Source organism: Phacochoerus africanus, chromosome 2, assembly GCF_016906955.1.
Source record: "Phacochoerus africanus isolate WHEZ1 chromosome 2, ROS_Pafr_v1, whole genome shotgun sequence".
NCBI classification, from domain to species: domain Eukaryota; kingdom Metazoa; phylum Chordata; class Mammalia; order Artiodactyla; family Suidae; genus Phacochoerus; species Phacochoerus africanus.
The window spans coordinates 261,894,873-261,917,374 of NC_062545.1; the positions used below are offsets into that span (position 1 = coordinate 261,894,873).

General features: G+C 41.8%; 1 long non-coding RNA gene across 2 annotated transcripts in view; it reads right to left on the reverse strand.

Annotated features, from left to right (window-relative positions):
- LOC125121348 (uncharacterized) overlaps positions 1–22,502 on the reverse strand; it is a 40,249-nt gene that overhangs the window by 10,221 nt on the left and 7,526 nt on the right. Inside the window, exon 2 of one of the 2 annotated variants that reach the window (XR_007133442.1) lies at positions 5,727–5,814. This is a non-coding gene — a long non-coding RNA (uncharacterized LOC125121348). Of the gene's footprint in view, positions 1–5,726; positions 5,981–22,502 lie in introns of those variants that run through there. The other variant, XR_007133443.1, reaches the window with a different exon arrangement.

The window sequence follows — 22,502 nt, forward strand, 5'->3', positions numbered from 1 at the left end:
TTCGATTTGACAACCTAGCCTGGGAATTTCCATATGCCACAGGTGCAGCCCTAAAAAGAAAAAAGGAAAGAAAAAAGTGTAAAAACAATACTGACTTTTAAAGATATCTGAGAGCTACTAAGACTTGAAAGGCTGAGACTCCAGAAAGAAGGAAAGTCCAGAGAGGTGAGCTGACCATTTGGTGCTACTTTACTTCTAGAGGCATTTGATGAGTCTAAAGGGGTATCTGAATGGCGTAGAAGATAATCACAAAGTGGCAACTGAGAGGCCAAGAAGCTGAACAGAGTGGTATTATGGGGCTGGAGTAATTAAAATTGGAGTTCATGGCCTGCCAAGGAGGAAATTTCTCTTGGGATCTTTGAAAGGTTCTATCCCAAGAGTAAGAATAGATAGGCACTAAAGAAGCCCTTAAAAGCAATGAAACTACATAAAATTATACTGATGGATACAGGTCATTATACATTTGTCCAAATGTATAAAATGTTTATATAATACTGAACCCTAATGTAGACCATGGTCTTTGGGAGATAATGAGATGTCAATATGGGATCATCTACTTTAACAAAGGTGCAAATCGTTGATTGTGGAGGAAGCTGTACCTGTGAGCAAGGAGGAGGAGGTACATGTGAAATCTTTGCACCTTCCTCTTAATTTTGTTATGAACCAAAAATTTCTCTGAAAATAATGTCCATTAACAAAAGCCAAGAAGCTCTTAAAAAGACTAAAACCCATCTTCAAATGAGCTCAATCCCTGATAATTCAGCAGAGGACTGGAAGCCATAAAAAGGAATCAAATGGAAATATTAGAATGAAAACAATGCGATAACTGATTTAAGAGCACAATAGATGGGTTAACAGAAGATTAAACAGGGCATGAGAGAGAATTATTAAATTGGAAAATAAGACAGAAGAAAATATCTAACCTAAGGCACAAAGAGACAAAACAAACAAACAAACAAAAAATAGAGAAAAGAGAGTAAGACACACTGACATATCCCAAGAAATTCTGACAAATCATAAACATTTGAAGTACTAGAATAGACAGAAATAATATTTGATGGAAGTTGAAGAAATTTTGACCAAGAACTTTCCAAAACTGATGAGTGATATCAAGCCACAGATTCTAGAAATACTACAAATCCCACCAACATGAATACACAAAAAACCTATGTGATAGACAAGAAACCCAAAGAAAAGTTTTTAAAAAGTAAAAGCAGTCAAAGGGGAGGAAAAATGCATATTATTTTCAAAAGAGCAGCAATAAGAATTATTGTTAACCTCTGGCCAGAAGTAATTGAGACTAGAAGAAAATAGAATGAGATCTTCAAAGATTGAAAGAAAGTAACTATCAAAGACCCATATCCAGTGAAAAAGATGAAAGCAAAATAAAACCAAATGCAAATAAACAAAACTTAGATAATTCATAAACAGATTTTCACTGCAGAAATACTGAAGGATATACTGCAGGCTGAAAGAAGACAGAAGCAGTGATGGGATAAATATTAGATGTATAAAATAATGACAGCAATAATAACTCCTTTTGAGGTTTAATATTTACAAAATGAGAATACACCGTGAAAGAGCACATGAGTAAAGTGAATAAAAGGAGGTTTTCTAAGGTCCTTGCATTTTCCAGGAAATGGCAAAATACAAATTGGTATTAGTCTTTAAATAAGCCGAGAATGCTTGTTTAATCTCTGAAGCATCCCCTAAAAATAGCAGAGAAAGTGAAATAATATCAGAAAATGCTGGAAGTATTTTGTTTTCCTTAGCTGTAAAATGCCATTAACTCTAACGTTTTGATAATTAAATTCCTCCTAACTTCAGAATACAGGTAATTTGAAATGAGCCATTTTGGATGAACCAGACTGGCTTTACCATCCTGCTAATTCCATGCCAGTTTTGCAAAAGGAATAGGGTGACTGAGCACTAAAGTTGGAGACAGGAAGCCTGACTTCAGAATTCAGATGAGACACTGACCCCCAGAGTTATCTTAGACAATCTTCTTTAGGCCATGACTGCGGCACCTAATAAATTAGGCATGATGAACTCCTTCTTGAGTCTCCTCAAGGGGTGTTGGGAAGCTCAAAGAGAGAAGAGATGCAAGACTTTCTTTATAAGGTGCTATGCAAATGCTTGTAATTCAAGGAATAAAGATTTCCATCCAAAAGGCAATCTTCAAATATATTAGGGACAATGGAATTTGGAAGTGTGCTATTTGTATTAGTCAGAAGAGGTTAGACTAAACTGGAGTTAAGTGATAAACCCTAACATCTCAGTGGATTCATGCTTTGAATATCTGTTTCTTCTCCAATTCCTTCTGATTGAGCGGGTCCTGGTGGAGCTCCTCAAGCAATGACTTAGGAATTTCCACCCAGGATTGCCCCCATCTTCAGCACAAGACCTTCATGGTCACCAGGAAAAGGAAGACAGAGAAAGAAGAACTGCAAAATCAGGACTGAAAGTGGAGTAACATTGCTTCAACCTCACACCCTATTGGCCAGAACGAAATCACATGGTCCCAAGCTAACCTCAAAGGAGGTTGGGAAATATAATCTCCTTTGTGTCCAAGAAGTAGGACTGGTCAGCGTCCAGCCTGTCTCTGCCAAACCAGTGATGTCCAAGTGGCAGTCATGGCAATGTGCTCAGACTCAGAAGAGAGGGTGGTAACGTTCCCATTATGCTTTTGCTTTCGTAAAGGATTAACTATAGTTTGAGTCTCTCCCATGGACTTTATTAAAAAACAATTAAACAATGTACTACTCAAAAAAAAAAAGACAAGTAGTTCATCTTCTGAAAGAATAATTTGTTTAGGCAGAACAGAAACTGCAAATACAGGACGCAGATAAGACAGAAATAAAACCCTCACTCCTCAAGACATTTTATAACAATAGAGTCCCAGCACAGATTGGTTACTTAGAGAGAGAAAAACTCTCCAGCGACTCATACAATCATAGCTGATAGATAGCTGTGCTCTTGTGTGTCCTGACACTTTCCCAAATATATCTTCATAATGGAAACTCAGGCCAGGAGGCCCAGAACTTGGAATATTTTTACAAAAATGAGACTACCCAGACATCGAACTTGGATTCTCATCAGCACAGTAGCAATAAACTAGTTCTGTAGCTCCAGCAAACTCACTGATCTCATCTGGTGATTAGAAAAATGGATTAGAGAGTTCCTGTCATGGCGCAGCGGAAACAAATCTGACTAGGAACCATGAGGTTGTGGGTTCAATCCCTAGCCTCGCTTAGTGGGTTAAGGATCCAGCCTTGCTGTGAGCTGTGATGTAGGTCGCAGATGCGGCTCGGATCTGGTGTTGCTTGGTTGTGGTGCAGGCCAGCAGCTACAGCTCCCATTGGACCCCTAGCCTGGGAACCGCCATATGCTGCAGGGGTGTGGCTCTAAAAAGACAAAAGACAAAAAACGAAAAAGAAAAAGAAAAATGGATTAATCAGAATGCACCAAAGCAGGATAGAAAAAGGTATTTAAAAAAAAAAAAGATGTTGTTTTTATGCTTAATTAAGTTTGAGAAACGCTGTATTCTTGTTTTATTGCTGTTTCTGTTGTCTTCCCTGCAGAGCCTTTAATATGTCCATGTGAATTGTGACTATCCAAAATATAAAAGCATATGGGGTGTGTGTGTGTGTGCGTGTGTGTGTGCATGTGTGTGTGTGTGTGTGAATAAGTACACACATGTATGTGCATTGGGGGAGGGACAGAAGAGGGACAGAGTTGGGGATTTAGGATGAGGCATCCCCCCCCCATTATTTGGCCAGGTGCTATTGATAAGGATGAAGATGGATAGTTACACAGGTAGTTGTGGAAATCCCACTAAGGGACCAGAGATAGAGAGGGAAACCTATGGAATCTGGGGAGACCCCTGTAAGATAATAATGGCTGAAGAATGTCGTCAGAAGGTTGGGGAGTGAAGCACACTCGCTTAACTGTAAAACCATAAATAAAATCATGAGATATGCCTAAAGTCATTAAGTGAAAAATAAAATGAGGCCCGTGTTCAAGTTCAGCAAGATAATGATCCCCAGGACCAAGGACAGGAATTGAAGGAAAGATGACACTCCAAAGTAGGAGACTCTCATTATCTAGAAACCTGAGATGATTCCACATATTTCAGCATATATTACCACCCTTCTGCTGATTCGAATAAGCACCAGCACAGTCCTAGTTTAATCTCATAGGGTCAAATACTCCCTCACCCAATACAAAGAAGGAACTAGTGATGTAAGCCTGATGTCCACTGGAAGAATGAGGAAGAAGACAGTCTTTTCCCACTCGCCACACTCACAGGATTATAAAAATGTAGCCCAGGCGTTCCCATCCTGGCTTAGTGGTAACAAACCTGACTGGTATATATGAGCTACAAGGTTCCGTCCTCGGCCTCGCTCAGTGGATTAAGGATCCAGTGTTGCCGTGAGCTCTGGCATAGGTTGCAGACACGGCTTGGATCCTGCATTGCTGTGGCTGTAGCGTAGGCTGGCAGGCACAGCTCTGATTCAATCCCTAGCCTGGGAACTTCCATATGTCGTGGGTGTGGTCCTAAAAAGATTTAAAAATTTAAAAAAATTAAAAATTAAAATAAATAAAAATAAAAATGTAGCCCACCTAATCCTTGGGGCAGAGCCTTCTTACCTGACTGCTTGAATCCCTCACAAGTGTCCTATCTTAATAAATCTATTCCCTGCCTATCGCTTTGTCTGTTGATAAATTACTCTTCACTGAGACACAAAGAGCCTGAGTCTCAGTAAGTCCAGACACCAGGTGAGTGACTCTAATTAAAAATCCATGGGTTCCAGTCCCAACCTGGGTGTAGGCTGGGTTCAAGTCATAGGTGTTTTGGTTTCTCTATGTTATAGCCTAGGAGATGTTGGGATGTGTGGGCTCTGATGCCCTTCAGGTATCTAACAGTAATCCATGAATGTGATTTGTCCTCTGCATAGCCAGATGGCTCTAGGACATGTCAAAGCTTCCAATTCACGTGTGTGCAGAGTTAGAAGCCTAGAAAAATGCATGAAGACTGTGGTTAACCAAATTGTCCCATGAGGATTTGGAATTAGAGTTCCCTAAATTCTCAGGCTAGCCTAAATTTCTATAAGTTTATGAATCTAAATCTTTGGGTGATGGGAAGACTCTATGTGTTTTCAAGTCCATACTTGCAAACCTTACCCTCCAGGCTTAAAAATCAAACAGACACTTAAAAATACAGAGTAAAATGTTAAAGTGAAGAAAAAAAAAGAAAGAAAGAAAATGTGTTCTTCTTTAAAAGACATTCCGGGATAAGCCAGGAATATTGCTCCTATGATAGAAAAGATTCATCTTCAATCCTCCCATGCATTTGCAATCAGTATAATCTTTCTGAAACATACATCAGATAAAATCATTTCCTTTTCTTCAAAAAATAGACAAGTATCATTCATATGATTTCCCATAAAAGCACAAACCTACTGTCATGGATTCCAAGACTTTCATAATTTAATCCTTGCCATGCTGACTCATCATGGGAGTCTCTCTATCCCCATGCCCACACTCTCGCCCACATTTTAACCATGTTGATGAGAAAGAAATTTTCTTCTATTTTTCTAGGTTCTTCTGGATGGTCTAAGAAATAAATTGACAGGAGACAGAATAACAGGAGAAAATCAAATGGAAGTTGATTAACATGTTATCTGGGAAACTGAGCAACTTACCAAAATGATAGAAGCCCTCACCTTAAATGCAATCTTTAGTAATATGACAAAGCAGCATGTTGGGTAGTCATGTGGAATTTCCAAGGGGAGGAAGACAATTCATCTGGAGCTAGAAAAGCAAATGTTTAGTAATCAAATGTTTGCCAGGTCAAGAAGAGAAAACAGGATACAGAGTGGACTCTCATCTCCAGGTCCAACTACACCTAGCCCATCATCTTTGTAGATAACTCTGGGTTTAGCTCTATTCCAGGCCAGCAAGTTCTTGATCTAAATCCTTTAGGCGGCTAAGAAAGAGGTAAAAAAAAAACTTCCTGGGTCTTCTGTTTCTTAAAAATAGTCAGCCTAAAAGAATCCTCATGCCAAAGAGACATATTTTGGGGTGGAAACTTTTTCTAGGGCCACACCTATGACACATGGAAGTCTCCAGGCTAGAGGTCTAATGGGAGCTGCAGCTGCCAGCCTACACCACAGCTCACAGCAATGTCGGATCCTTAACCTACCGAGCGAAGCCAGGAGTCGAACCCGCGTGCTTATGGATACTAGTCAGGTTCCTTACTACTAAGCCACAATGGGAACTCCCTGGGGTGGAAAATTTTGCCCCCCCTACAACCACTAGGCACACCCTATGCCATCACTATACCCATACCATCACCTCGACCACTAGATATCTTACGCCATCTCTGTGCCCTGCACATAATCATTATCTTCATCACTAGACACCTAACACTATCACTATGCCAGAGAGCTAATGACCTTCATATCCACTAAACATCTTATGGTATATCCACTTCTAAACACTCGTCATCACTTTCACCACCAGCACCAAACCTCCATGTTGCTATCGTTTCCCAAAAGACAACAAATAATTTCCCCCTGCTCTAATTTGGGTCATCACTGTTGCTCTCTGGAATTTTCTTTTCACCTTTGCCTGGAAACATTTATGGTTCAACTCTGCCCAAAGACGCTTTCCCAGTTCTCTTCCACATAAAACGTATCCCAATTTATTCCTCCTTCCTTCTTCCATTGCATTTTGCATGTGATGCTTTGGTAGTCTGGACCATATTATACTTACTAGAAGTTTCTTGTCATTCTTTATAATAATGGCCTCACCACTGACAAAGCAGTTACAGTGTGTGCTCTCTGTGTATTATCTTGGTTAATATTCAGATTAGTCCTAAAGAGGTTGATACTATTTTTAACTTTGTTTTACAGATGGAAAAATTAATAGTCATTGTGGCTGAGTGACTTGACTAGGATCACCCAGCTAATAGAGGTTGGAGTTAGGGTTTAAATGAGGATCTGTAAGATGCCACAGTCCCTGCCTAAAATGAATGAAGGCCTGCATTTGTTTCCCAGCTCTGCCAATGAGTAAGTTGTCTGGGGCCAACCAGTTAACCTCAGAGAGCCTCCGTCTCCTTGTCTGAAAATTCTGGATGGCCCCTTCCTCCTTCCTTACTGGGGTACTGTGATCGTAAAACGAAATAATGAATCTGAAAGAGCTTTGCAAATGCTAAAGTACTATGCAAATGGAAGCTAATTAATTAATGAACTCATTAACATGTTCTCCTGCTGGGCTGTAGTTAGGGCCAAATTATAAATAATCCTCATCTTGCCGGGAATTTAACCAAGAAATGCAGGGTGGTGGGAGGGAGAAAGAAGGCTATGGACCCAAAATCTAAAACCCTGCACATACTAAAGAGGGCAATTTAACTCAGAATCATTTCCTTTGCCAGCTACAGTTATTTTTTATTCCCAACAAAATATAAAGGGATGAAAGATTTTGGAGGGATAAAAAAAAAATCCCTCTAATATGCTCATTAATAAAGATGGTCCAGCATGTCATCATTATGCCCTAAATCCACTGATCTTGTGGAGTGGGGAGGTCCTATAATAAGCATCTACGTTGTCATTACTTATTTATACTCAGCAAACACTTTTACTATGTGCCAGGATCCGCTCTAAGTGCTTTACAAGTGTTAGCTTGTTTTATCCTCGTAAGGCCTCTAGGAATACTTACTGCTCCTATCCCCATTTTATAGATGGAGAAATTAAGATACACAGAGGTTAAGCAAGTCATCCAAGGTCATGCAACCAGGAAGTAGTGGGGTTAGGATTCATATCCAATCTGTCTAGTTTCAGAGGCCTTGCTTTTAACCCTGTACCAGATAGCCTCTTTTTGTGGCCACATTGGTCTGGCAATTCATTCACAAAGACTTCCAGCCCAGTCATTTACCTGTGGAAGGCAGTAGAAACAGACAGTAGCGGCCACTGCTTGTTATATGCTAATTACATGCCAATTACTGTATAAAAAACAACATGCACAACCCCACTGAATTGTCAAGGGTATATTTGGAAGATGGAAATTGATCAGCAAGTCTTGTTTCTCTTGGTATCTGCTGCCTGCAAGGAGGATGCAATCTGCTCCCCCTTTCTGTGAATTTAGAAGAGGCTGTCTCCCCTCCACCCCGATGCCTGGGTTCCTGAGGTTTTGAGGGGGGCTAGGCACAGCTGATAGGGAAAGATCTGGATCATAGGAAGGCTGTGGCTACTATGCATCCTTGTCACAGCCTCCAAAAGACTTTGCAGGAATAAAGATAATATTCTGATCTCAATTTCTCTGACTCAGATGTCTCTTTCTCTGCTCGTTCTGAACTTGGGCAAGAAAAAGAGGAATGTTGCTTACTAACCAGGTCAAACCCCAACAGATGAGAAAACTGAAGCTAGAGAGTTCCCTGACCCAAGGTCAAGACCTCAAGGAGCCAGGACTCACACCTGGAATTATGGTGCTGTCCTGTTTTTCCTACTAATTCCAGAACAGGATAGCTTTAAAGCATAGATGGTCAGAAATGAGCAAAGGTCAAACTCTGAGGCTTTTGATAATTATATCTATTTTTATAATAATATAGGAGCTTGATTTGATTTGATTTGATTTGAGAAGAAGAAAAGAAATCACTTTCCATGCAGAAAGCTCTATAAGGATAAGAGATTTAACCTAAAACCCTACATACAAAAGTAATAAAAATCTGTACCTGAATATAGGTTTGTCTGATCCTAAAGTCAATACTTACTCTACTGTATACAGTATATGATTTCCCAGGCTCTAAATGTTGTATAAACAATGTTGCAATTAAAATAAAAGAAACTGGCAGGAAAAAAAAATTCATCCATAATCCCATAATGTCACTACTCTAATCAATAGACCAAGCATATTTGTCCACATCCCCCCCAATCCTTTGTATAGGCCATTTTGGAGTTTATGTACCTTCGGCCATAGAGGTTCCCCCCCCCCAAAAAAAAACTATGTCCTATTCAGGACTAAAATTTCAATAACTGCATCAAATTAACATGTTAAAATTATTTACTAAAACATGTTCTTTGTGTTATACAGTAAGTGCATCTCCAGTATTGCACCCTTGCAAATAACATGGTGATTCAGGTCTCCAAAGAAATAGCTCTGCATTGGGGAGGATCATTTCCTGAGCATCGATCTCAGGGGTGGGGTTTTCTGGGTGAGAGGGCTTCAATTTGGACAAAGTAGAAATGGAGTTGACATGAGCATTAAATACCTCCCATAAGCCTCATTCCTCTTCTCCTGACTCACCTCAGAAGATGCAGAAAGAGCCAGTGAAGCACATCAGCCCCTGATTAGACCAGTCAAACATGTTTAAATTTTAAAAAGGGCGGGGGGAGTTTAGAATATTTAACAGGATCAAAGATGAAGATTATAGAGGTTTGGAGCCCTTTAATAAATATTAAAAATATATTCCCTCGACTCAAGCATGGAGGAGAATTGGACAGATGTGGAATTCGAAAGTCGGGCCTTTGGTTTTGTGGCAGCATCATCTGACAGGTAAGGAAAAAACATGTATTGTCTTTACTAGAGGGTGGAGAATGAGTATGGTCACTTAACTAAAGATGAGAATCAGCAAAAGTAAAACACCCGGGTGATGTTGTCAGAGACAAGAGCTTGAAGATACTTTGATAAGCCACCCCTTCCACTATGAAGACAGGTAGTCAAGGACCATCAAGGTGCAAACTGGCCTCCAGTCACCATGTAGCCCCAGGCAGAGCTCAGACCCTCTGGCTTTGTCCAGTGTTCCTTCCAATATCCCATCCTGCCTCCTCCCACAGTAAAATGAAAGCTAGCAAACATCCACCCCAAGAGACTGGAGGCAACCCAACCTCCACTTTTAGATTAACAGGGGGTTACGTCAGATAAACAAAAGCTCATTCCTGGGAGTTCCCGTGGTGGCTTAGCAGAAACGAATCTAACTAGCATCCATGAGGATGCAGATTCGATCCCTGATTTCACTCAGTGGGTTAAGCATCCGTCATTGCCATGAGCTGTGGTGTAGGTCGCAGACATGGCTCAGATCTGGCATGGCTGTGGCTGTGGCATAGGCTGGCGGCTACAGCTCCAATTCGACCCCTAACATGAGAACCTCCATATGCCACAGGTGTGACCCTAAAAAGACAAAAAATAAAAATAAAAAATAAAAAAATCCATACATCCTGAACAGCCCCAACAACCATTTCAGAAAGAGAAATTTCCTTTTTTCCCCTGGACCACTGGCCTGCTTGGTTGCTTCCCACTCCCTGAACTGACAATCTACAAAGAGGCTTGACTTGTTAAGGTGAGGCCTGATGCCCTGCAGATGGCACCTCCCATCAGTACCCACCCATGTGCCCACACTAGTGGGCTGCTGTCCAGTCTGATTGGCCAATGTCCAGGCTGTAACAGCCATCAGATATTTTGCATGCCACTCCCAGCATTTGCCAAAGTTTTCCTATGAAGTACTGGGTTCACAAGATGGTCATGGAAAGAGGAAAAATAAGTTTGCAGACTGGATGAATAATTCATCCTCTGACAAGGCAGATTCCATTTAACTCAATGTCTCCAAATGTATTAGACCATATAGGAACCGTGCTGTTCCTTCCTACAATTTCTTTCCGTTTCAAGGAACACCTATTAATGGCCCTGTGGAGCGAGGGTTCTAGGAAACAGCCATGGAAAGGAAATGGATTTCCACTACCTGATGACACCATGTCTGAAAGCCCCATCTTCCTGAAGAAGAAGAAGCTGATGAAGACCAGCTTGAGGAAGAAAAACTATTGGAAAATGGTAATGGAGATGGTTCCTTCACCTGACCTTGAGGAGATGACTTCAGTTGTCATATGCTCGGTTTCTTCATCAGTAAGACAGGTTTAGCATTACCTCCTTATCAAGATTACTGAAAGGAGGCCAAATATAAAAGACGTAAAGTATTGATCACGATCACAGTGCCTGGCAGATGGTAAGTAAAAAGAAGCTTTAGCTGCTGCCATCCAACCCAGAAAACTTGTAAAGAATGACCTTGAGGCTTCCTGCTCTCACAGAGATCACAGTAGGGCTGACAGAAAGGACGGCACTGTAGGATAATAGCCACATGAAGGACAAGACTGAGCTTAGGCTGGAGGGAAATGATGGCGCTGGAATGGTTTGGAGATGTTCCCTAAAATAGCAGTGATCGGTGGAGCCCTAACTGAGAGAACTTTCTCCTCTTTCTCCTCGTTAAAACAAAACAAAACAAAACTGCTTTCTTTAGAATGATGGTTGCCAGGAGACTAGAGGGTGAAGAATGAGGGATTATTGTTTAATGGATATTGGAGTTGCAGTTGCAAAAAAATGAAAAAAGTTCGGGAGATGGGTGATGTGTTGGTTACATAACAGTGTGAGTGTACTCCATGCCACTGAGCTGTGCGCTTTAAAAATGGTCCATTTTCCCTTATGTATACTGTACCATGCTGCTTACAAAATTAAATAAGGTGGCCTTTCTATCCACAGCTCACGCCCTCTTCTCTGTAAAAGTTCACATCACTGGCTGAGACTGCATCCACGTCTCCCAGAGAGGGCTGGTCCTCTCTTGGCTCCCCTGTCGCATCTCTGGTTCCTTCTAGGGTTTCTCTTCTTTGCCAGCCAAGCTTCCAGATGGTATTTCAGTAACTCAGCTAAACATCTTCCATTGCAGTCTTCCCCCCCTTCTCCCCCAGTTCACTTAAAAATAAATTGTCTTTTTTCGTAATTCCAGACAGAACATGCAGCTCTCTCTCTCTTCTACACTGCTACTGAATTCTAAGTACACAATTATGCAGGGGATGTCTTTAGATTCACCAGCTTGAGAACTTTTCAACATTAAGCTCTGAATCAGATAACAGCTTTCATCTCAAGAACAGCTTTACACTGTACCTAAGTAAAAGCTTAACTTATAAAAAAAAATTGTTACCAGGGGTATAAAAATGTCAAGGTAATGAAATAAGTGACTGCAAAACCCTCCCAAATTAAACACGCCAAAAAAAATTAAGTAAGCGTATTTCTGAGGCAGCTGATAGCTCATTAGTTTCTGCTGTCCACCTTTGCATGTGCTACTTCAAAAAAAAAATCAAGTGGCCCAAGTATACCCGTGTCCCCCTCCCCATCTACCTATTAATAAGTTTCCACCATGTAAAACAAGCTAGACAATTACTATGCCCTAGTTGGCTGTGGTTAAGACTTAATTGGACGGCTGTGTTCAATTTTGAGCATCATGTTTCCAGAAAGAAAAGGAAAAAAAAAGTGATAAATTGGATGTAGTTCAAAGGAAAGCAAGACAACGGATGAAAGAGGCTTGGAAAATAAGACCCAGTTGGGAATGTTAAGGTAATTCTGCGCATTTTCAGCTCAGCGAAAAGATGGCGGGGAGATAATGGAAAGTATCTGATGAGTCAATTCCATCTGGGTCTCCGAGGGCATCACGGATGGTAGAAGAAGGAGAAAGGGAGGGAGTCTGGTGCAATTCTTTCTCTGCAGCTCTCAGCACGGGCTCTGGCACGTGGCAGGTGTTCAGCAAAAAAAAAAATTCTGTTGAACGCCCCCTAGAGAAACACTCTGCAATAAGACTGTGAAACCCTCTTGGGGTGATGCTTCACTCACCTCTTTTTCTAGAAGAGGTTGAAATGTTGGGTTTGCTCCCCAGCAATTTAGGAAAGATAAAATCAATTTCCTCATTAAACCCGTTGTGGATTCAGTAACTTACCCCAAGGCTCCTGCCAACCCTGCTAACTCAGCTCTCTGTACTTGGAGCTGCATTTGTGATGTCATTCAAAAATGTTCAACTTCCGGAGTTCCCATCGTGGCGCAGTGGTTAGAATCCGACTAAGAACCATGAGGTTTCGGGTTCGATCCCTGGCCTTGCTCAATGGATTAAGGATCCGGTGTTGCCGTGACCTGTGGTGTAGGTTGCAGACTCGGCTCGGATCCTGCATTGCTGTGGCTCTGGTGTAGGCCAGTGGCTACAGCTCCGATTTACCCCTAGCCTGGGAACCTCCATATGCTGCGGGAGCGGCCCAAGAAATGGCAAAAAGACAAAATTTAAAAAAATGTTCAACTTCCTGTGGGCCCCAAAGTAAAGCTCAAAACCTGGAGGGACGTTGGGGTACCATATATTCTGGGCCAAACATGTCTTTCTAACCTAACTGCCTCTTATTCCCTCTCCACATCCAGATAGACTACTCAGGTAGACTGGTCTGCATGCGGTGTCCACCCACACCTTTATCAGCCTTCAGTATCTCAGACAAATCCCTATTTCTAATCTATCTGTGTGACCTTGAGCTAACCGCTTGCCCTCTCTGAATCTTGTTCCATCACATGTAAAGCGGGGCAGTGGAGGTAGAAATAGTTCCTAGGAGTCTTAGATAAGGTCAGGAATGTAAGTCAAGTCTTCAGCACCATGCCCATTTCCTAAGAACCCTCCCCTAGCCTCTTGTCTTTGATGATGCTATGTTCCTTCTCCAGAATGTCCTTCTGGAGAATGGCTCGGTTTTCACCAAGTTGTTAAATTCTGCCCACGCGCTGAAGCCCAACTCCAATGAAGCCTTATTCACAGAGTCTTCGCCAAACACCCTAGTCTCCGAAGGTTTTACCCAAGTTCTGAGAGCATATAACATTCATTCTCTGGGCTGGCTCATCAGACATGAGATCATCTTCGCCACTGAAACATGGGCTGCCCTCTCTTTAACGCGTCCCTTGGGCTCAGCTCCCTGCACAGTGGAAAGAGGCTTAATATAAACTCCCAACCCCCCAGAGGATGGAGGAGAGGAAGTGCTTATATGCATTTATAAAGCACTACCCTGGACCAGCTACTCTACTTGGCACTTTCATGTACTGTCTTTCTATTAATCAAAAAGCTAACAGCAGTGGTTCTGAACCATGTCAGCACATCAGAATCACTAGAAATGACAGAATGTTAAATATACGCATTTCCCAGGTCCTAGCCCAGACCAATTTAAACAGAATTTCTGGTGGTGAGGCCTCCGTACTTGATATAAACTCCCTGGGGAATGTTCATAGCACCCACACACAATGGTGAGAAACTCTACCTTACAATTCCATTGTAGAACACACACATGCGTGCGTGTGCACACACACACACATAAATGCATCCTCAATAATTTATCCTGATGACACTAAATGGTCTTAGAGCATTCACCCACCCACACTCACATCTTTTTCTTCACTCATTTATTCACTCAACACACATGTTTCAGTGCCTCCTATGCACAAACAAAACACGTTGCTAGATGCTGAGGAAGACAGAGCTAACTCAGAGATCATGCCCCTTAAGGAACGTATATATTAGTAGGAGAGAACAATTTTCTATGCTTATCACAGGTAGGGAACAACAAATGTCCCCTAAAGATGCCAGCTACCACAAAGTATCTTCTAGCTGGGATCAGGATAGTCATGACAGAATGGCACTAGGATGAGAAGGGTTTAAATATGTGGCAAAAGGAGGGACGGTGCTTGGGGTGGGAAGAAATGCCCACGCCAAAGCGAGGAAGTGGGAAAGTGCTCGGTAATCCTGAGCAGTGATGAGACTGGAAAGCTGGCCTAGGTGCCCATCCCTCATCGGTGCAAAGACGCTGGAAAAATTCTTCACTCATGGCTCCCAGCTTCTCCACCACAGCCTGTATGCGCTGCAGTCCTTACAGACCAGACTTAGAACTCAAGTGCTCTCTGCTGTCTTGCCTTCCCAGGCCAGTATCTCCGAGGGACTTAGAAGGAATTAAGGAGGCCATTTGGGAGTTCTTTTTCTCCCATTTCAACATCTTATGACCTCATTCTCTGACCCAGGGAGCCATTTACTCATTGTTGCTCTCAGCCTATGGAAAGCAGGTGGTCTCCTTGGGGTACTGGCATCTTGAACTCTCTCATCAGGAAACTTGGTACAAACCGGTTGCAGAGAGGCTGGGAAAGGCACAGGAGGAGTCATCTATTTGAAGCTGCACTTCAGAAGTCTTCAGGAGAGGTTAATGCAGCTTTTAAAAGCAGTATGCTTTGCAGGTGGCCTAGGGTAATAGCATGTGTCAGAAGTTTGGACATTTGGTCCAAGATTCTGCTCATGGCCAGCATGACCTCTGGTGAACTTCTTCCCTTTCAGTGGTTCTTAGTTTCCTCCCCTCTTTAAAGTGAAGAAAATGGATCACTTGAGGATTCACAATAAGCATTGTTGTATTTTTTCATTTTTTAAAGTTTTATTGGCAGATAGTTGATGTACAATATTGTGATGATTTCTGCTGTACCACCAACTGATTTAATTATACATATACACATACATGTTCTTTTCAGATTCTTTCCCCATCTAGACCTACATCAGACTATTGGATAGAGTTCTCTGTGCTATACAGCAGGTCCCTGTTAGCCAGTCATTCCATATACCTCACTGTGCATATGCCAATCGCAAACCCCCAATCCATCCCTCCCCCCACCAGCTTTCCACTTTAGTAATCATAAGTTTGTTTTCAAAATGTGAATCTGTTTCTGTTCTGCAAACAAGTTCATGTGTATCCTTCTTTTAAATTCCACATGTAAATGACATCATATGATGAGTGTCTTTCATTCTAACTTTACATAGTATAATAATCTCTAGGTCCATCCATGTTGCTGCAAATGGCATTATTTAATTCTTTTTTTTTTTTTTTGGTCTTTTTAGGGCCATACCCATTGCATATGGAGATTCCCAGGCTAGGGGTTGAATGGGAACAGTAGCCTCCAGCCTACACCATAGCCACAGCAATGCAGCCTGTCTGTGACCTACACCACAGCTCATGGTAGCACCGGATCCTTAACCCACTGAGAGAGGCCAGGAATCGAACCTGCATCCTTATGGATAATAGTCAGATTCCTTTCCACTGAGCCACAGTGGGAACTCCATTATTTCACTCTTTTTTATGGCCAAGTCAGCAGTATCATATTTAATCCTCACAACAATCACATGAGAAAAGTAGTGACATTATAAACATTTTACAGATAAAGAAACTGAGGCTAAGAAATGCTAGGAATAGTACCCCAGAACTGTAACTAGAACCTGAAGGAAATCAGTATTTTGCAACCTGCAGACTTCAAAATTTAGAGAGTTGTTATATGGGGGGAAAAAAAAGAAGACTAGTTAGATAGATAGATAGATAGATAGATAGATAGATAGATAGAGCTATAGATATACAGCTGATTCACTTTGCTGTATACCTGAAACTAATACAACACTGTAGGTCAACTATAATCCAATAAAACTTTTAAAAGACTGAAAAATAAACTCAATTTAGAGGATTGTGACCAGCACCTTTTTCCTTTTTTTTTTAATTGGAAAGGAATGAATTGAAAAAGATTAGAAGGGAAAAATAAAGTCAATGCAATACAATTTTAGTTTTATAAAGTACACTGTAAACTTTCAAAAAAAAAGAAAGGAAAAATAAGAATAAATCTCACATAATAAGGGTAAGTATTGTGAAATTTTTATTTCAATTATGCACGCCACACAAAAATATGTTTTAGGTACAATGCATTTCAATTATATGCACATATGCATATATACTTACATACATGCACTGAGTCAGAGTGAAAAAAAAATGCTCATTATTCTGGAAGTTGTGGTCAAAACAATTGAAAAACACTGCTGTAAATCGCTCCACGTAGCTCTTCCCTGGGTGATTTCTACCGAACTTTCTTTCTCCACCTTTCAACACTAATAGTGTGTAAATCAGCAGCTTCGGGGATGCACAGGGCTGTGATCATTTTCATACAAAGTATGTCCATTTAGGCACATCCTGAGGAGCATCTCAAGTGCGTGACCTCCTGCACCTGGGTTACTTCCTTCTCATTGTGCTGAGAGCAACACGGTCTCAGTCTGGAGCTCCAAGAAGCCCTGTATCTGCTGGAAAAGCCAAGAGCACAGAGGTGGTACTGCTGGAACCCTGCAGGAAGGGACGGATCCTCTGGGATTCCCAATCCAGCTGGAGAACAGAATTGCCATCTGGTAAATCACAAGACGATTTTTCTCCTTGCCAGACGCACCCTATCAATATGGAAGCTACAGACAGTCTTCGCCACATAAACAGGTTATGTTGCCAAAAGTTCCTTTGAAATTCAGATGTTTGGAGTTTGGAATACATCCCCCCATAGAAACAAGGCTATAAATGAAGGTTAGCTTTTCATGTTTTAAAACTCAGAGGGTGTGTGACATTTGTGTATAAGTGCCTTATGCTTCCTGAGTCCTAGTTTGTCATTGTAAAAATGACTCACTGAGAATGACCTTTCTGATAGTTGTGTTGGTGATTCACGTACTGGGAAACTGATACGAGGTCACTATGGCTGTTGTTCCAACACCGTGGTAGAGAGGATGCATGTGACCTTGACAACAGCCCTTGAGTACTCAGAGCCTCAGTTTCCAGCTCTGTAAAATACAATGAGAATACTTACCTCACAGGGTTATTAGAGGCATAAAGGGGATCATGTACTTAAAGCCCCGAGTATGAAGCCTAACACTGGTGAGTGGTTGATCAACAAAGGGAGTGTCTTTGCCATCTCAAGAATGCCTGCCCATAGCTACATAGACTTTCTGGATTGATCTGAATCAACCCCTATAAATATTCCTATGCGCCAGGAAGATCAAAACTAACAAGTGTTTAGCGGATGCCTCCCTTCTGTTCAGTCTCCTATTGGTTCCATGTGACATAAATGAGAGGTAGATGCTAAGATCCCTCGTGCTAAGAATGCGGTATAGAAGGGTTGCTAATGTCTGTCTGCTAATGGGATCAGAGAAAGCCCTGAAGATGATAAAGAAGCCAGGGAAAAGAGTGGGCGGGGGCATCTTTCAGGCTGACCATGTAGCCCTGTTGGTTTTGTTGAACTGCATCCCTACTAGCAAGATGCGTGTGAGAAAATGATCATGATAATGTTGAGCTTTCACCCACTATTTAAGTCCCCAGGGGAAACCTCAGGTTGTGTGCTCAGTGGAGCAACAGTCCACAGGCCAGTGGCTGAACTTTGCAAAGGAGGAGGAGACTGGTTGCCACGATAATAAAGTTCCCTGGAAGGTCTCAAGTTTCATGCAATCTTTATAATACTCAAGATGATCTCTCTGGGGAAGGTGAAAAGAATTATAATTACATCTGTGAAAAGGCTTGAGAAAGAAAGAAAAAAAAATCCTGCCATATGGTGTGTGGAAAATGTTTTGGAACTGAATAAATAATATGGTGGGTGTTCTCCCCCCCACCCCCATTTTTGTTTATACATCGACATTATGCTGGCTGACTGGTGAACGTGGATCCGTTTTTCTTCCAGAATAGAAATGCACTGGGTAATTTAATTTTATGACCATTAATAATACGGGTCTCTCTCTGTAAGCAAAGACATTTACAAACTTATAATCAGATTTTGTGATTTGGGTGTAAACCAATCACCCACAAGAGGCGAGGAGATATTTCCATCCTACATTCCTTTCGCAGTAAGATTGCGTGAAATGTAAAAAGGACATAGAGTAAAAGGTCCAGATTCCTAGAGGGAAGAAGGGGGAAGGTCACTGGTTTAAATGGGTGCTTCATCCTCCACCAAGAAATTTTTAAAAGCTGGCCACTGATAGGTATTAACCACCAAATGTCTCCAAGCCTTAGTCCAAATGGGATCTGGTTGCGTGTTCCCATCAATTCTGTGCTGTTGGTGTTGCTAGACCCATTTATCAGAGGAGAAAGCCAAGGTCAGAGACGTGAAATGATCTTCTCCTGTTCACAAAGCTAACCGAGCCTAGTTCAAATCTGACCCCTTTCACTGCCCAGCCTCCACCTTTCACTCTAACACCCAACTCTGCCACCCTAATGCCTCCTATAGCAGGAATACCACTTAGAAAGAAGGTTGATAGACAAGAATTTATACTGCAAGACAAACTGAGCCAAGCACTATTAAAAACACACTAGTATCCTTCAAGAAGATTGCAAATAGAGGGGTTTTCAACAAAAATGTAATGGTTAGCATTTATGAATTTCTCAGTGTACCAAGTCTTTTATAATCCATTAACTTTATCCTCCCAGAAATCCAATGAGAGAGGCTCTGTTGTGTAATTCTGCTGAAAGATGAGGAAACCCAAGATCGGAGAAGTGAAGCAAGCTAACCATCCTCACGGGGGCCATAAATAATGGTACGAAGGTTTTGAAGCCACATCTGTATGACTCCAGAGCTTGCCTTTTGAATCTCTCAATGCATAACTTACGATGAGTGAGTGATATTAGAGTTAGAACTGAAGCCGTGGGCAGAGAATAACCAAAAGGTCTCAGGAGACATGGAAATTCTCAAGGATTATTGAGAAGCCCAGTTTGGCTGGATCATAGGGGGCCATGTTGAATAGATTTATTTGTGCAACAGGAACTTATTATATCTTCTGTGTGCTATATATCATTTTCCATATGGGGATACAGAGATGGATAAGACGTATTCAGTGCCCTGGAGTATGTCTGACATTTAAAGGGCAGAAGGATTGTAAGTTCCATGAGAGTACAGACCTTAGGCACATAATAGGAGCCCAATAAATAATCATATTTCATTCTTTCAGTGAATAATCACTGATGTGCTGTCACTGCCCATCCTCACACCTACTGTGTGCCATATGCTATTTTAGGTGCCAGGATGAAGCAGTAAATAGCACAATAAAAACACTTTCCCTCTATAGTTAGAATATACTATAGTTAGAATAGACTAGAAGAGGGAGATAGGGAATTTGGGTGCGAGGAGTAGATACAATTTTAGGGATGGTCAAAACAGACCTCATTAAGGTACATTTTGAAAAAAAAAAGAATTAATAATAAGACTTGAAAGATAGGTCCAAAAAGAGTAGGGCTTTTGTGTGGACAGTGGTAAACCAATGAACGTGATGCTTTGGGCATCATAATTAAGGATCTCAAGATAGCTGACCTTGGATCTCTGAGTGTTTGGGTTGCGTGGATCACAGGGAAAAGGACGTGAGGTCTGAGTTAGCACTCACTGTCTCCCTCTTATCAGGCCGGACAAATGTGATCTCCATTTCTTGTTACTACTCATCTAAATATGGGTGCCATCTTCAACCTGGTCTCCAGCGTCTGTTCACAGGCCAGCCACAATGACCCCTTCTGTGCCCTGAAAGATCAGTAGGTACTTGATAGGGGACAAGGGACCCCACTGATGATGGGCAAAGGTCCTGTCTTGAAATGACAAAGACTTTGGACAGGATCAGTGCAAATCCAAGAAGACCAGCATGAAGACTGGGGACCCTCACTCTGGCACACTATTTTCTCCATCTTCTGCCACACTCTGCCTGGTCTCTTATCAGGTCTATTTCAACTTATTATCTTATCATCCTCTTTCCTCCAATATACCTTCCTTCTTCCTATCCAGACTGTATCTAGGATACTTAAAGCAACACCCTTGCTCAAGAGTTTCCTGCAGGAGCACACCTTTACCTTATCCACCTTTATCTCACACAAAAAAACCCTCACTCTATCATCCCAAAGCCATGGATGTTAACTAGACTGACGTTGGTGGTCATTTTGCAACGGATACAAATATTGTACCATGATGCTATACACCGGAGACTAATATAATGTTATATGTCAATTATACTTCAATAAAAATTTGAAGACTCATTTAAAATCACCTACACTGAGAAATCTACATGAATTACCAGCCCTCCAACGCAGAACTCTGTTCACTGAGATTTATTTGATTTTCATAAATTCACCTTCGACATGGACCAGATTATGAAGGTTACCTGTTTATCTGTGTGTCTTACAACCACCCTACAGGCCCACCATGAATTCATTGCACAGAGGGATTCCATCTTTTTTAGCTCTGTGACTGCAGCCTCTAAAAAGATCCCAGAGCACCAGTAGGCCCAGTGGATATTTTAGAAATTGAACTAAATTGAGGGAAGAGCATGGCTCTTTCCTTTATTGTCCTCTCAGCACCCAGCGTGGTTGTGACACATTTCTCAGACATCAGCTGGCTCAGGGGTGTGGCCCTCAGGTGTGGGTCTCTGGAATCTCTGGCTCACAACTCCAGATTGCTCTGCTGAACCCCCCTTTTCCAAGCACCGTTCAAAGGGTAGAAAGACATTTAAGTGGAATGAGGCCATACCTGACTGTAGGGCTCCAGTATGTCAGAGTGATATGGATCTTAGAGTGAAGGACCAGCATCTCAGGCGGATGACCTCTGGTGACAGAAACCTTCTGCTTGGTCTTCCCATGGTTAAAACAATTATCAGGGAGTTCCCTCCATGGCTCAGTGGTTAACAAACCTGACTAGGATCCATGAGGATTCGGGTTTGATTCCTGGCCTCACTCACTGGGTTAAGGATCTGGTGTTGCCATGAGCTCTGTATGGTGTAGGTCTCAGATATGGCTTGGATCCCACCCAGCTGTGGCTGTGGTGTAGGCCGGCAGCTGCAGCTCTGATTCAACACCTAGCCTGGGGACCTCCATGTGCCGCGAGTGCAGACCTAAAAAGCAACAAAACAAACAATTATCAAATTGCTTTAAAAACCGTATTTAAAAACTATGAGTTTTTCGTGTAAAACCCCAGATTTCTATTTTCTCTTGGAAAAACTGGAAGATCTAGCCACACTTGGCCTGAATTCTCCATCTGGATGTTTCCAAACTGGTCCTTCAGGCATTTGAGTTTTTAACTCTATGCAAATAAGTATATAGCTCATTGTTATTATTTATTGACCAGTTATGCATTAAGGGAGCAAGCAATTTATGAAAATGATTCTTCTTTTTTTTTCTTGGAGAATTTCCTCTTATCCCTGATTTTTCCAGTACCTTGCAGACCTCAGAATACAAGAAATTCTGAGAACAAGAGGAAGAACATTCCAGGAAAAGTTTTGCAACATCTTCCAGCCTTCCTTCTCAAAACCGCAGACACTGAGGCAATGGCCCTGACATTTCTTTGAGAAAGCTCTTCCCTTCCTTTATCTTAGAGAGAGAATTCCAGATCAGAGGAAGTGGGTATATATCTCAGAGAAGGGGAATTTAGGCCAGATCTTGAGGTTCAGGGCTCAGTTCTCCCGCTCACCATCCAAGACTATTTGGACAAGTCTGATCATCTTTGGCACTTGGGTAGGAAAATGAAGTCATGATAAGGGGGCCAGTTTTTATTCTAAGTGTGGCAGGAAGTTGTTGAGGGTTTTAAGCCCACAAGACGCATTAGCAGGTTGAGGTCTGAAATGATCTTTCTGGGGCTGTGCATGGAACAGATTCTGCAGGTGGGGATGGGGAGGAGAGACAGACCAGTCTGGAGGCAGCTAGAGTGGTTGACCAAGCTAGGGATGGAGATGGTCTTAGTTGTCAGTATTGATCAGAAGTCTGATATGGTTTTTCTGGACCAGACTGCAATCCTTCTGGAGGCTCTAGGATGGAATCTATTCTCTTCCCCCTTCTAGCTTTTAGAGGCCACCCACATTCCTTGGCTCCTGGCCCCTCCCT